The sequence below is a fragment of the Meleagris gallopavo genome, chromosome 13 (assembly GCF_905368555.1).
Source record: "Meleagris gallopavo chromosome 13, MGAL_WU_HG_1.1, whole genome shotgun sequence".
NCBI lineage: Eukaryota > Metazoa > Chordata > Aves > Galliformes > Phasianidae > Meleagris > Meleagris gallopavo.
Genome location: NC_139416.1, coordinates 2,586,807 through 2,600,821, shown reverse-complemented (window position 1 = coordinate 2,600,821; position 14,015 = coordinate 2,586,807). Strand labels below are relative to the sequence as shown.

Sequence of the window (14,015 nt, the reverse complement as noted above, 5' to 3'; positions counted from 1 at the left end):
TGTGGCACAACATTCTGTGTTCTAAGCTGAAGTTAATCAGTACACACTGTGTGGCAAAGGCATACAAAAACTATGTAAGAACAGATCATGTACAGCAATATGAATAACAGTACTACAATCAGAATTTGGACAAAAATAGGCAAAGATGGCGTTCTTTTCATATTCCAAATGACCAGTATCGAGTTCAATACCTTGATTTTTCCAAAGGAGTTTGCTTAGCTACACATTTGTAACTAAGTATGAACATATAATTTAGAACTATCAATATAAGAACAGCAAGAAAAGGAATCTTTCTCCAAAATGTAGCAGAACTGAAGCATGTTAAAAACAAACAAACAAACAAAAAAACAAAACAAAATCATCCTACCAAGCAAAAAAGCGATCCATGTAGTTACAGGTATGTTTTGATGTACTGTAACATCACACAAGGCTGAATGAGCTCAAAGACAAACCACTTGGAAAAGGCTCACTAGAAAATACTTCTGTAGCTCATTTTTGAACTATGTGGGGTTGCATGCTGTAATTTCTGAGAAGGAAAGTGGGGGGATCTTGGTCTGTAATAAGGTTAAACATACACCGCTCCAGAGAGATTATCCAGACATCTGCCATCAGCTCCCTCCTGCTACGTGGAGCACATCAGAATGGTAGAGAGAACTGTTACACTACTATCTTTTATGCTTATACCAGCACAGAGTAATGATTTAAGGTCCCGACTGGGGAAGAATTAAAAATAAATGCATCAAAGTTGTTAAGTCAAACAACTATTCAACAAATTTATGGTATTTACACAAAGGTTACTTTCTGAATAGTGACCGTTTGAATGTCATCTTGACCCTTAGAACTCCTGAGTAAACTTTCACAGAACAATGCAGATAATACCAGGCAAGAGTCAGCTCTCCATGAAACTGAGAGAAATTTTGCATACATTTACTATATAAATAAACAAATCAGTTTGCTTTCTTCCAAGTGGTTTTTGTAATCATTTAGTAATTTTCTTGACAATTTTTTGTGCTTTCACTGTATTTCACTCTGCATGGCAGGGTAGAAACTCACCCCACACGTATCAAACGTATCAAATTCACCTGGCCATCCAGAAAAACCACTAGCCCTTCTTTTTTTTTTGGGGGGGAGGGGTGCAGGGAGTTCAGGAGGGCGAGATGAGACCTGCTATAACAAGACTGCTCCTGCCCTTATATTTTGTTATACGTTTTGGTTACCAACATACTTTAGCTTTACCTCACAAAGCATGCAAGAGCAACCATAAACAATCACCAGTGACTTCAGCAGTTACTGCATTAACTTGCCAAAAGCTGGAAACTGATGGAGCAAATTGCACTTACATGACTAGTGTGATTGATCATCTCAACATGCAGTTAAATGGGGGATAATAAACAGTTTATACATCCCCCTCTCCTTTCTATTCTATAAGTAAACTTGAGAAATCACAATATATATACATTTTTAGACAGTAACATGGAATATTTTCAAGCCACTCTCCTTTAGGATATATGTACTGCTATTACAGATGGTTTGGAGAGACAGGATATTATTTATTAACAACATTTTAATGCAAGCTGTCTTGTTCAGCAAAGTAAATTTGGTGTGGGGAAAAGAAAATCTCCCCTATCAGCTCTTACAAAGATGCGGGTAATATTCTGTCTGATCAAAAGACTAGCTGATTTACTTTTGACCACATCCTTCTCTCACAATGAAAGCAATGAAATATAAGCCCGCAGGCACATGGTAGAGTAAAAATATTTTTAGATTTTCAATCCCCTGGCTGGATACAGCCATATTAAATATAGATTACCTTGTATGACTACAGATAAAGCTGAATGAAAGAAGAAAAAAGTCACTGAGTAAGAGAAGTGCAGCAAGGAAGGTATATCACGTAAGTTGTAGACAGTACAGTACAAAGCTAACATATATGTTCATCATATGAAGCAGAACAATAAAGACTGTATTTCAGGGGTAGATATTTTGATAGCAAACATTTATGAATACATTCTTACCCTAATTACATGACTGAACCATCCTTAAAATTGCAAGGCTGTGTTTTTAGAAGTCCTTCAAACATTATGAGATGTACACCCAGCAACTTACATTTACATAGCCATATCTTGGGATATGGAGAATATTTAACACAGTTTTTTGTTTCTAAAGTTGTTGAACTTGTAATATTGAGAACTCAATGGCACTTGCACTAACTAAGCAAAAGTTGGGTTCCCTTGGCCAGCCAAGCAAAATGAAACAGTACTATTTTGATAAAGGATTCCAAATACAGCTTGTTATTTTTAACAGCAAGAGAAGCTGATGTTCTATTTAAATTTTCACTGTATTGGTACAGTCAATATCTTCCTCTTATCAGATTAGATATGTTTATTTGGCTTCTTTGGCATCTTCCTTTGTTACAGGCAAAAGTTATATTCTTAGCATGAAAATGCAGATCGAGCAAACAGCAATACAACTTCCACTCTGAAGGAGTTAAGTCATGAAAGAAGATGAAACTGTTCTGCTTTAGTGAGCGACTGCTGGGAAGGACAAGGTGCAATTGTTTGCACGCCGAACAGTTCAGCAGTAGACAGGGAGAAAAGGGGTTGAGTAGCCCCAGCTTTTCTCACAAAGCCTTGCTTTGAAGGCCTTCTGTCTGCAGCATATTGCACATAGGGTGGAATGAAGAGAAAGAAGCTGTTCCAAGCAATGGCTCACAACATGCTACTTTCAACAGAAGTAGCAAGCCTTTCCCATGACGATGCTTCTTTGACTAGTCCAGCACCCAAATCTACTGAGCCAATCTACAAGTCTCCTTTCATTTATAAATCCAAATCCTTTTTTGTAAAGACTAATGACATGACAAATTAAAACACAATGACAGAGAGAAAAAAAAAACACCAAAGGCCCCCCGCTCTTTATAGACACATTCATCTGCAATACATACATCAATCATCTCTTACAGAAAGAGCTACAGCTCATACTTCCAACACAGCAGTAATAACAAAGAGCCTAACCAGACAGCCAGTGGGATGATAAAAGTACTGTAAACAAAACAAAACAAAACAAAACAAAAAAACCACAACTGAAACCACTTTAAAGAGTATTATTTAAAGACTTCCTGTTTAAAAAAAAAAAAAAAAAAAAAACACCAAAAAACAGCTCTTCCTGAAATGGCATGGCAGACTTCTAAAGCACAGATCAGCTGAGAGACAGGAATAGTTCTCAGTGGACACATCTCCAACTAGAATTTTCTACAGGATCAACACTGCTATTTAGCAGTGGCTGATTGAACTTAAGAGTCAATTTGTACATTGCATAGAAACAAAAAACCATTCAAGTTCAATATTCTTCTGCTGATGAAGATGGGCCATTTGGGTTGAAATTCTATACTGAAGATTAATGTTCTTTTTTGGAAAGGAAGAATCATTAAATAATACTGAAGCATCTAGTGCTGCAGTCACTAGCACTGGGTTTAAAATACTTCTAACTCGTGGTTCTATTTTTGGCTTTTTTTTCCTCTTGTTTGAAATTTTGAAATTATTCACAGCCAAAAGAGGGAATTGAAGTAAGCTTTTAAATTATCTGCACAGAAGAGAGATGGCTAACTTTTGAAGATCTAAGGAGTTAAGAATACTGTAAGCATACAAAGCCAAAGTTTGATTACAGAGGAACAAAACTGCCTGTGATTGATGCAATGTCATATACTTTCTCTAAAAAAGTAAAATCTTCCAACTTGTGGAAATTTTCAATGCTTTATGGTATACAGGATATAGAGCATAATCCTTCAGCTCTTGTAGTAAACTTTGCAAAATTCCTCTCTTAAAATATCTTCTATTACAACCTCATTTTGGCTAAAACAGCACGCCAGATGCATCCCCCCAGTTTAATCGCACTTCCAAAGAAAACAGGTCTCAGCATAGTAAAATTCTATTTGCAATGGTCTCTGCCTGGCTCTGAGCTCTTGGTTTTTGCTTTTTCCTTCCCAAAGACTGCTATGTTATCCCTCCTGTTATTGTTAAATCTGCTACCAAGTCTGGCTGACGGGAGGTTCATGTGAAAACCTTACTGGTTATGAAGGAGACATAATCCTGTTCATCCTCAACACTGGTATAAACCAGCTGGAGTCAGTAGGCAGGCACGGCTCATTCCAGGGCTGAAATTGATACTTTGTGTTTACATTCTTTCACCGTTTGAAACAAATGTTTATTTAAAGCTGATTGAGGTAAGAGCTGACACAGTGTGCCATTTACATCATCAGCGACTTTGCCACTCCATCTCAGCAGGTTTTACTTTGAAGAAGCAAAAATAGCTTCATCAGACAAAGAAGGAAAATCTTACAGCTCTGGTTAATCAGCAGCAGTCTGTGGAGAAAACAGCAAAGTAATGAAATCTCCATTTCTGAATAATTTTACTTGGGAAGCAGTCAGATTTCAGCATAAATTAATTCTGAGCATCCAGCTCTGTTTTCAGCCAGAATGCTGAATCAATCAAGTGCTGAAGTTAAATTCACAGCTCCTCCTGGCATACTTTTTAGGGTAAGGCATTGAACAGGTACAACACAGATCCATTCGGTGTAAAATAAAAATTACAGTCACTGACATAGGAACTTTATTAACCTTATCTTCTCAATATTCTAAATACCAGTGGTCAATACATTGGAAGGCTTATAGAGATAAATACAATTAGACATTCATTTCCGTCTCCATCTGTCAGAACTCGCAGCACCAGAGCATTCCTGCAATTTACCTCCTGACTTTGCCCATGATCAGACAGTAAAAATGAATTGTCTAATTCTGATCTGTTAATTCTCATATGTTAAAAAAGAATTTTAGCTACATTACCACAGCCATTTGTGTAAAATAATAATAAAAACACCAAAAAACCCAAAACCTACAGTATTATTTAACAAGAAACATGGACAATTAATAGAGCAAAGGAATGCTGCATGTTCTCCAGAACTTTGTAGGCGAATTTACCATTACACACTTTTATATTGTTTCTAAGGTAACTGCAGATATTTTTGGTGTATTTTCCTCCCTCATCCCTCAAATCTCACAAGAATGAACCAGTTGCTAAAACCTATGCATTATAGTAAAAAAATCTTTTCCAAATTCTCTGTTAACCAAATCCCAAAGAGTTACTCATTAAATCAGTTGCCTGTCTGAATTTCCAAGACTGACAACTGTATTAACATCAGCAAGACTATGAAAATGATATGCAAAAACCAACTACTTTAAAATCATTTCACTTTTGGCCAGCAGACCAGGCAACATGTGAATGTTACTACTTTTGGTACATAAGCATAAATCACCAGGAGCAACAAAACTGTGATATTATTTTAAAAGGACCAAAGAGATCAGGAAACTCTAAGTATGATGCGAACATCGACTTACGGGGTTGTAATGCACAATGAAAACAATTTAAATAACAGTATCCAGCAGGAGTATTCTAGAAAACTCTCTGTCTTACCTGTCCACAGAAAAGCTAAACATGAACTAAGAACGCATATCGAATTTATATTCCAGCAATACTTCGGAGCTTCTAGGGAACATCAGCCCCGGAGGCTCACTGCTGCTGAGCTCTTAGGGGTCACTTCCATTCTCACAGACAAAAACAGCAACAACAATCAACAAAGCAAAATCCCATACCGCATTTTTGGAGAAAATTCAGGCCCCAAGGAGACAAAACAAGTGTTTGAAGTAGATGCAAACAGCCTGGCAAATGGGGAAAGTCAATGGTACATTGACTGTGTGAACACATTAAGGTAAAGCAAAATGCTCAAAAGTGCAATATTACTAAACAGGAATCAGTATTATGCAGTATCTTCCAACTAATCTTCTGTAGATGATTAAAAAAAAAAAAAAAAGACCCAAACCTTTTTCCTTTTTTTCTCCTCCCCAGGAACAGGTCTCATGTAAACTGGTATTTATAAGAAGTTCCTAAAGAAACACCATATTCTGAATTCAATCTTTTCAGAAAGATTACTAGTGAACAGAAATGTAGAGCTCAAACTGGCTTAGGTCTTTTAAAGCACTTAAAAAAAAAAAAAAAAAAAAAAAGGAATGCTCAGAATATTTTCAATGAAGTATTCTTGAAGCTTTGAAGTTAGAGGCAAGATGTATATCAGACAGGCGCTGTTAATCAGCTGACACAAGTTACTTAGCATAGTTCTGAATCACTAATTTCTTTTTTTCCCCCCATCATCTTTACAGCCTTCAAATTCCATGTAACATGTAAGTAAAATCAAAGCACTAACTAAATAAAATGGCCTCTTCTTTAACTGTCTTTACCAAACTGGCCCTTTCACACAAATCAGAACACAAAAAAAATTGCTTTAAATCAAGATTTGCCACTTGCACAGCATTAGATGTTTACTGTGAGGAAATTTTCTGGACACATATCTTACATCTTCTGAAAATTAATATTTGCATGGCTATTTTGGGAATATATATTCAGTACAGCGAGAGACAGTTCTGAAAATGTCTGAAGTAACACAGCCAAAGCTGAAGACAACAGCATAGGAAGTTGTTATGGAAGCACCTCCCAACACTGACAAAGGAACATAAGCTGTTCTTTGCTCATCAGAACCATGATTTGTCACCTAGGGGAGAAAAGGAACTAAAGTTAGAATGTTTTAGAAAATTATTTTTCTAAATTTTCTGAAAATGTTGCTCTTAGAACAGTAATAGAAAATTATTTCCTTAGTATAAGCTGTCATCTCACACTGGGAAACCATACAATTTTACATTCTGATAGATTAAGAGTGTTCATGGAGCATGTTCAGAGAAGAGTAACAAAGCTGTGAGAGGTCTGGAGCACAAGTCTTATGAGGAATGGCTGAGGGAAATGGGATTGTTCAGTCTGGAGAAGAGGAGGCTCAAGGGAGACCTCATCAGTCTCTACAACTGCATGATAGGAGTCTGTGGAGAGGTGGGAGTCAGCCTCTTCTCCCATGTCAGCAGTGATAGGACAAGAGGGAATGGCCTCAAGTTGCACCAGGGGAGATTCAGATTGGATGTTAGGAAAAATTTCTTCTCCAAGAGAGTGGTAAGGACTGAAACGGGCTTCCCAGGGAGGTGACTGAGTCATCGTCCCTGGAGATGCTCAAGAACCATTTAGATGCTGTACTGAGGGACATCATTTAGTGGGAAAATATGGGTAGTAGTTGGACGGTTGGACTGGATGATCTTGCAGGTGTTTTTTTTCCAACCATGGGGATTCTATGATTCTAAGAGACCTCCTACCGCACAGCAATGCCCACATCTCAAATAATTAATTTCCTCGATACTTCCCAAGTCAGTGAACTAACCCTCACAGGCTTCACAAGAGTTGAAAACAAAGATCTTCATGTATGTGTATGCAACGCCTCTAAAACTGGCAACTGGAAGCATACGGGTGTCTTGAGTTTTGCTAATGGACCTCAGCACATCACAGGACCTTAAACAATCGCATTTGTCTCTTCAAAGAAAAAAAACTTTCTAAAAATTGCAAATAAAAAGAAAATAATTAACTCACCAAGTACAAAATCTGAAATTATCACATCAAAAGAACTGATCTGAGAGTCCAAAGTACATTAAACAATTTTTTTCCTCCTAGAAAAATAACTAGAATGGCTATAAGTTTAAAAAAAAAAAAAAAAAGAACAAAACCAAAACCACTCTTTTTTGAGATTCTCACATCTGAGAAAGACAGAAATTGGAAGCCCACCCCACAAATGAATACCCTAGGAAAGATAGAATACAAAGCACATAAATCTAAGAAGTTTGGTGGTTCCTCAATATTAGAACAAGAGACGAAGGTTACAGACAGCGAGCTTTCTTCTGCTTCTCTGAATTTTAATACTGTGCAGTAACTGTTGCTAAAACTCATAATCCTACATATTGATCCAGTATTAACTGAGAGCTTGGTGGTGTAAAACAGAGCACAGCTTCCATTTCTCATCCCTTCCTGAAGAAGATGATTCCTTTTTCCTCTTGCTTCAGAAGCTGAAAGCTCTCTGTTCATTCATTATGACTTCCCATGAGATCAAGGGAGACAGGGATTATGCTGTCATGACTGCAGCTCTCATAATGTTTTCTTTGTAATGACAGCACCACAGATTTCAAGTGCTTGCTGGTGACCGACATCAATGCAGTTCAAAGAAAGCATAATTATATAAAAGACATCGCAGAGTCCAAATTAAAGAACTCAGAATTGATCTGAATGAAAGGTCTGTCTACAACACGAGCATGAATTGCAATGTGCACTTCTTAGATTAATGACAGAGTCCTCCACAGTCTCACTTTACATTCTTTATTGCTTAAATTAGAAGATGAAAATGCACTGGTTACCAAAGATGTTTTGGACCACACTCATCTCTGAACTTACTCCCCTTACAGGCTCAATGAAGAGTAAATTTTTTTGCTTAAAAAAAATAAAAATAAAAAAAATCCCAGTAATCCCAGTGTTTCATTATGGGAAGTGCCAGCTTTTATTATAGGGACAGGCAGTACATTCTGAACCAGAAAAATAAATCTTAAACAACACCAAGAAATCTGGGATTTTAACTGCTATCTTCCTCACTGCACATATACCACAAACCAAAACACATGATGGACTTAAACTAGTATGGAAAACAGAGCAGTAAAACTACTTTTGCATACTAGAACAGAAAATGTTACTAAGTAGCACAGAAATTGTTTCTCATCAGTATGCAACCAGAGGTCAGTTTCCATCAAGCTAGACTGTGGAGCTTTGAGCATAACACAGTGCTACTCAAACTACATCTAATTTCATAGTAAAGAAGATTGTAAAAGCTGAAAACTGTGTAAACTCCTGTCCTGTTGTTATGCACAGAAAACAGCCTGGCCCCATCATGTTGAAATCCTCCCTTAAGATTTTTCTAAACATTAATCAGATCCCATGTCAGTTATCTATTTTCCAGGCTAAGCAGGCCCAGCTCTCAGCTCTTCCTCATAGAAGAGATGCTCCAGCCCCTCAATCAATCCTATAATACATCACAGATGTTATCAGAATAGCTAGCAAAATCCTGAGACTGAGACTGGCAAACTGTAGCAGCTGGCACTGTGATAATGCCATAGAAAACAAGAACATAATCTTGCTCAAATAATTACTTTCCACCTTTCGAAGCTCTATAGCAAGAAATCCATTGCAGCTGAACATACGAGCTTAGCAGCAGGAAAGTGTAGCTCTGTCAAGGCTATGCATGCCACTTCATTGACCTCTGATACCCTCCCTCTCTAAGGTCTGAATGAAGTTTTACCTATGTAAAGGATTGTGACACACAAATGCAGCTCAACAACTGTCAGTGCCAAGCCAGTCTGAACTGACCTAGCACTGGTACCCAAGCAAAGTACAAAAATGTAATCCCTGAAATGATATGTAACTGCACCCTCAAAGGGAGCTATGACCGGGCTTCAGCATTCCTGCTACCCCTCCTTTCAAAGACTGTTTATTTTAGACCCTTTCCTTCCATCAGCACTAGTAAACTAACTCGGGAGTGCAAAACTAAATCTTTTCCAAACAAGACCAATTTACTGAAAAGCATATTCACAGCAGTGCATATGCGCCAGCTTTGGACCAGCAGCTGGATCATGGATGGATTTTGGTTTCAGCTTCCTAAGAAGTATAACCCAAGTTCTTACTGGTTTATGCATGCAACAGCACACTTGTACCTCAGTAAAACCACTTCCACACACTGGTAGGGTCACTAAATCTCCTAAATAGGCAATGCTTAGTCTATAGAAACACTTAGGTTACTAAAGACCTTTAAGATCAAATCCAGCCTTCAGCCTAACCTTCTATGCCCCAACCCACTTCATAGAATGGCGTGGGCTGGAAGGGACCTCAACGTTCATCAAGTTCCAACCTGCCTGCCACAGGCAGAATTATCAACTGCTACATAAAGTACTAGATCAGATCACCCAATGCCCCATACAACCTGGTGTTAAACACCTCCAGGGACAGGGCATCCACAGCCTCACAGCAACCTGTTCCAGCACCTCACCACTCTCTCAGTGATAAACTTCCCCTTGACATTTAATCTAAATCCCCCTCCTTTACTTTAAAACCATTCCTGCTTGTCCTATCACTACTCACTCACATAAAAAGTTGATTTCTCTAATGCTGTAAACTCCCTTTAAATACTGGAAGGCTGCAATGAGGTCTCCCCACAGCCTTCTCTTTTCCAGGCTCAACAAGCCCAGTTCCTTCATCCTGTCTTCATAGGAGAGGTGCTCCAGCCCTTCAATCATCTTTTCAGAGCTCTTCAGTACCCTCTCCAAAAACTCCACATATTCCCTGTGATGGGGCCCCACAGCTGGATACAGTACTCCAGCTGGGGCCTCACAAGGCCAGAGTAGAGACAGATAATCCCTTCCCTCACCTTGCAGGCCAGCCCTCTTCTGACTGAACCACAATACCATTGGCCTTCCAGGCTGCAAACATATGCTGCTGGCTTATGTTATGTTTTTCATCAGCCAGTACCCCAAGTTCTTCTCAGCAGAGCTACCCTCTAGGAGTTCTCTCAGTTCGTATGCATATCTGTGATTACCTCAACCCAAGTACAAATCCTTGTGCTCTGCTTCACTGAACCTCATTAGGTTCACAAAGATCCACCTTTTGAGTTTATCGAAGTTCCTCTGGATGACATCTCTTTTTCCTGCATTATCAAACACACCGCTCAGCTTAGAGTCATTGGCAAACATGCTGAAGGTGCACTCAATCCCATCATCTACATCACTGATAAAGATGTAAACAGTACCAGACCCAAAATGGACCCCTGGTGGTCACTGCTTGTTACCAGCCTCCCCCTGGACAAAGAGCCCATGACCACAACTATTTGGCTGCGAGCTTCCAACTAATTCCTTATTCGGTGAATAAGTCAGTCTACCCTTCAAATCCATCTTTGTCCAATTTAGATACAAGGGTGTGGTGGGGGACCATGACAAAGGCCTTGCAGAAGTCCAGGTAGATGACATCAGTTGTCTTCATTTATTAGCTTTCTTCTCCAATATTATTTCCCTAGAAGTTTCTATTTTAGCAAATAATTAAATCTGTTTCACAAGTTTTATAAAATTTTCTCCTTATTTTTTATTATCACTTTTTTTTTTAACCAGATAGGCAACATATGGCTTAGTATGGAGTAATACTTAATGAATCCTGTTTTAATTAACTCCATGCTGTGTACTAGTTACTCATCTATGATCAAATCATTTTTTTTCTTGAAACAATCTGATATTCAATATTAATCTGACAAACTGAAGTTAAAAATTAACTAGAAACTTGCAAACTATTTATGGAAATTATTCAACATTAAGCTAGCTTAACTTCAAAACCATTCTGAAATTTTCCATCCTGAATGTCCAAATGTAGGCAGGTTGATCTATACTTGATACCTAAATTAATGGGCTGATTTTTAAGTATATAAAGTAAAAATTTTCTTTTTTTGGCAAATAAGACTTAAGCTAATTGTAGCTTGCACAAACTTCATATTTCTGAAGGGCTATAAAAATGGTTTTTCATTTCTCAAATATTTCACAAAAAGAAGAATGATATTTTAATGTTTTTCTATTAAGGAGTAATAAAGTAAGTGGCTTTCTACTCCAAAATAAATAAAACATTAAACAAAACAGTAAAACTCTTTTGCTCCACCCATAACATCAGTGAACATCTAATTCCAATGAATAATGAAAGAGAGCAGCACAGACTTTATGCTTTCAATATTTACTTACTGATCATTTAATTTCCTCACAGGGCTAATGTGGAAACTGGAAGCTACTACCATACACGATCAATAACTCTCCTACAAGTTTAATGTGAGACTTTGGAGACATTGGCAAAAGTAGCCAGCCAGAAATTAAATCACACCCTCCCCCATCCCTTTTTTTTTTTTTGTATAGAGAAAAGCAATACAAACATTCCCAGCATCCCTTATTTAGCTTGCTAACTCTTTCTGATGAAGGATGATGTTGAAATCCTCAGAAGCTTTGTTGGACTGGAAAAGTTTGACTGGCTAGAACTTATTAGCACAATTGGAACTCGAAGAAAAAGCAACAAATTTATTATTTCTGTGGAGGAGTTGTCATAACTGAAGAGGGCAAGTTCAGTTTATCAGTCCTTACTGTTTTGTTCCCCAAAAAAGTACGAGTCATTTTGTCCAAGGGGTAAAAAAAAAAAAGAAAAATTATCAGTTTGCTTTAGAAAGTGAAATTCCAATAAAAGATTATACCTGATAAAAGGAACACACATTCCTCCTAGGAACAGCAAGAACTAGAAACAACAAGATTCAGATATACAAGATGTTGCATATTTTAACTAATGCTGTTATTTGATGACAAACAAGAATATATTAGAGTCCAGACAGTCATTTCCAATTTGGGTCCTTCAAGTCAAACAGAGAGCTATTCTTCTAGAAGTGAGCCAGTCTGGCTCCTTAAAAAAGACAACACTTTCAGAGAAAGATCTGGCCCACTGTAAAAAGTTGCTCTAAAACATGAAGCACCCATAAGAATGAAAGCATCCAAAATCCAGTAGCTGGAATTTAGTTCGAGTTCTTTTTTTAGGTACACAAATAAAACTGGTTCGGGCATCTAAACAGAAGCAGCTTTCAGAGGAGGAAGAATGCAAAATCTGAATTTAGATATTCAGATTGAAGTTTTAGCCTTCATTAGCATTACAGCACTGTTGATTTCTGATGGATTAGTTACATTTTATTGATAATTACTTTCCTCATATTCAGTTGATTAGTTCACTTCATCCCTATTAGATATTTGCTCTCTTCAAGGCTACTGAGGGTTTAAAAACTCCCTCCATATTTAGAAGTTGTGTCAGAATAATAGGATATTCTGTTGGGATCTCACAAATACAGTTTTTCCCTAGAGCGTTCACTCTGTGTTCCCTAACACAGAAGTTTCTTGTGATACAATCATTACTCAGACTTCATTCAGGAACTATTTTTCCCCCTCAAATTGTTTCTGCATTCCAGGTATTTTGCCTAATTTATGCTTTGTTGTTTAAATATTTTTTTCCCTCCTCTGTGTTCCACATCATAATCTACATCTATCCCAAATGGACAGCACTGTGCCTAAAATGCAGAACTGTTTCTCTTCCTTCTCCCAGTGGCATATCTGCTCTCCTTTTCACTTTTTCTCTTGAAAGTAACCCTGCTGCACAACACCAGCTGATATACAGTTCCAAAGATCAAACCACAATAGAGATTTTGAAAAGATGTGAAGGGAAGGAGAAGTTATTTCATAACCAACTGACAGCGAAGGGCTACTTGTTTGAAATTGTTTTGATGACACGTCACAAATTCAACCTTAATCCTGTTTATTTCTCTGGGCAGAAGCCAAATGTGTCTTTTGGAGGCAAAATACATTTCATATTTTTCTTGGATATCCATACCACAGAAAATATCTTTATGAAATTAGTCCCTCACCCCATATAACTTTGAAAAGCTTCCCATCTGGTTACCTGTTGTACAAGACATTTATTATACTGAACTATATTAAATTGGTTTTGAACATTTTGAGTATTTTCTCCCTATGATGTCACCTTAAATAAAACATCTGGGCAGGCTTTAGAAAATAATAAAAGAAAATTTTAATTAAGTCATGCTTTCTCACTAATTTCTTGGAAATGAGCAATCTTTCATGAAGGTTTTTAATGGAGATTTTGCTGAACCACTTAAGAAAATCATCTCAGAACGAACACCCATCATTTACGTGATTACCCAGAAGAGTATTTTAAACGTCTCACAGATAGAAGCTGGTAATGTATTCCAAAATAAGAAGCTTTTTACTGATGGCTGGCAGCAAAGTGTGTTTCTTGATGCTTATTTTAACATTTTTGAAAATAAACTCCAAAATATTGAAAGAAACAACCTAACTCACAAATCCATGAAGCTTAAAGATTTCATAACAATTTCTCAGCAGACTTAAAAAGCCAAGGAGCTCCTTCTTTACAGTATCTGTCCTGCTAATATACTCATTCGTAGAAAATAACTTCTTTTACACCCAAAT

The 14,015-nt window shown here is 37.4% G+C and overlaps 1 long non-coding RNA gene across 2 annotated transcripts in view; it reads right to left on the bottom strand.

The window, feature by feature from the left end:
- Positions 1 to 14,015, bottom strand: part of LOC146543465 (uncharacterized) — a 177,871-nt gene that overhangs the window by 53,180 nt on the left and 110,676 nt on the right. The gene's annotated exons all lie outside the window — the stretch shown is intronic.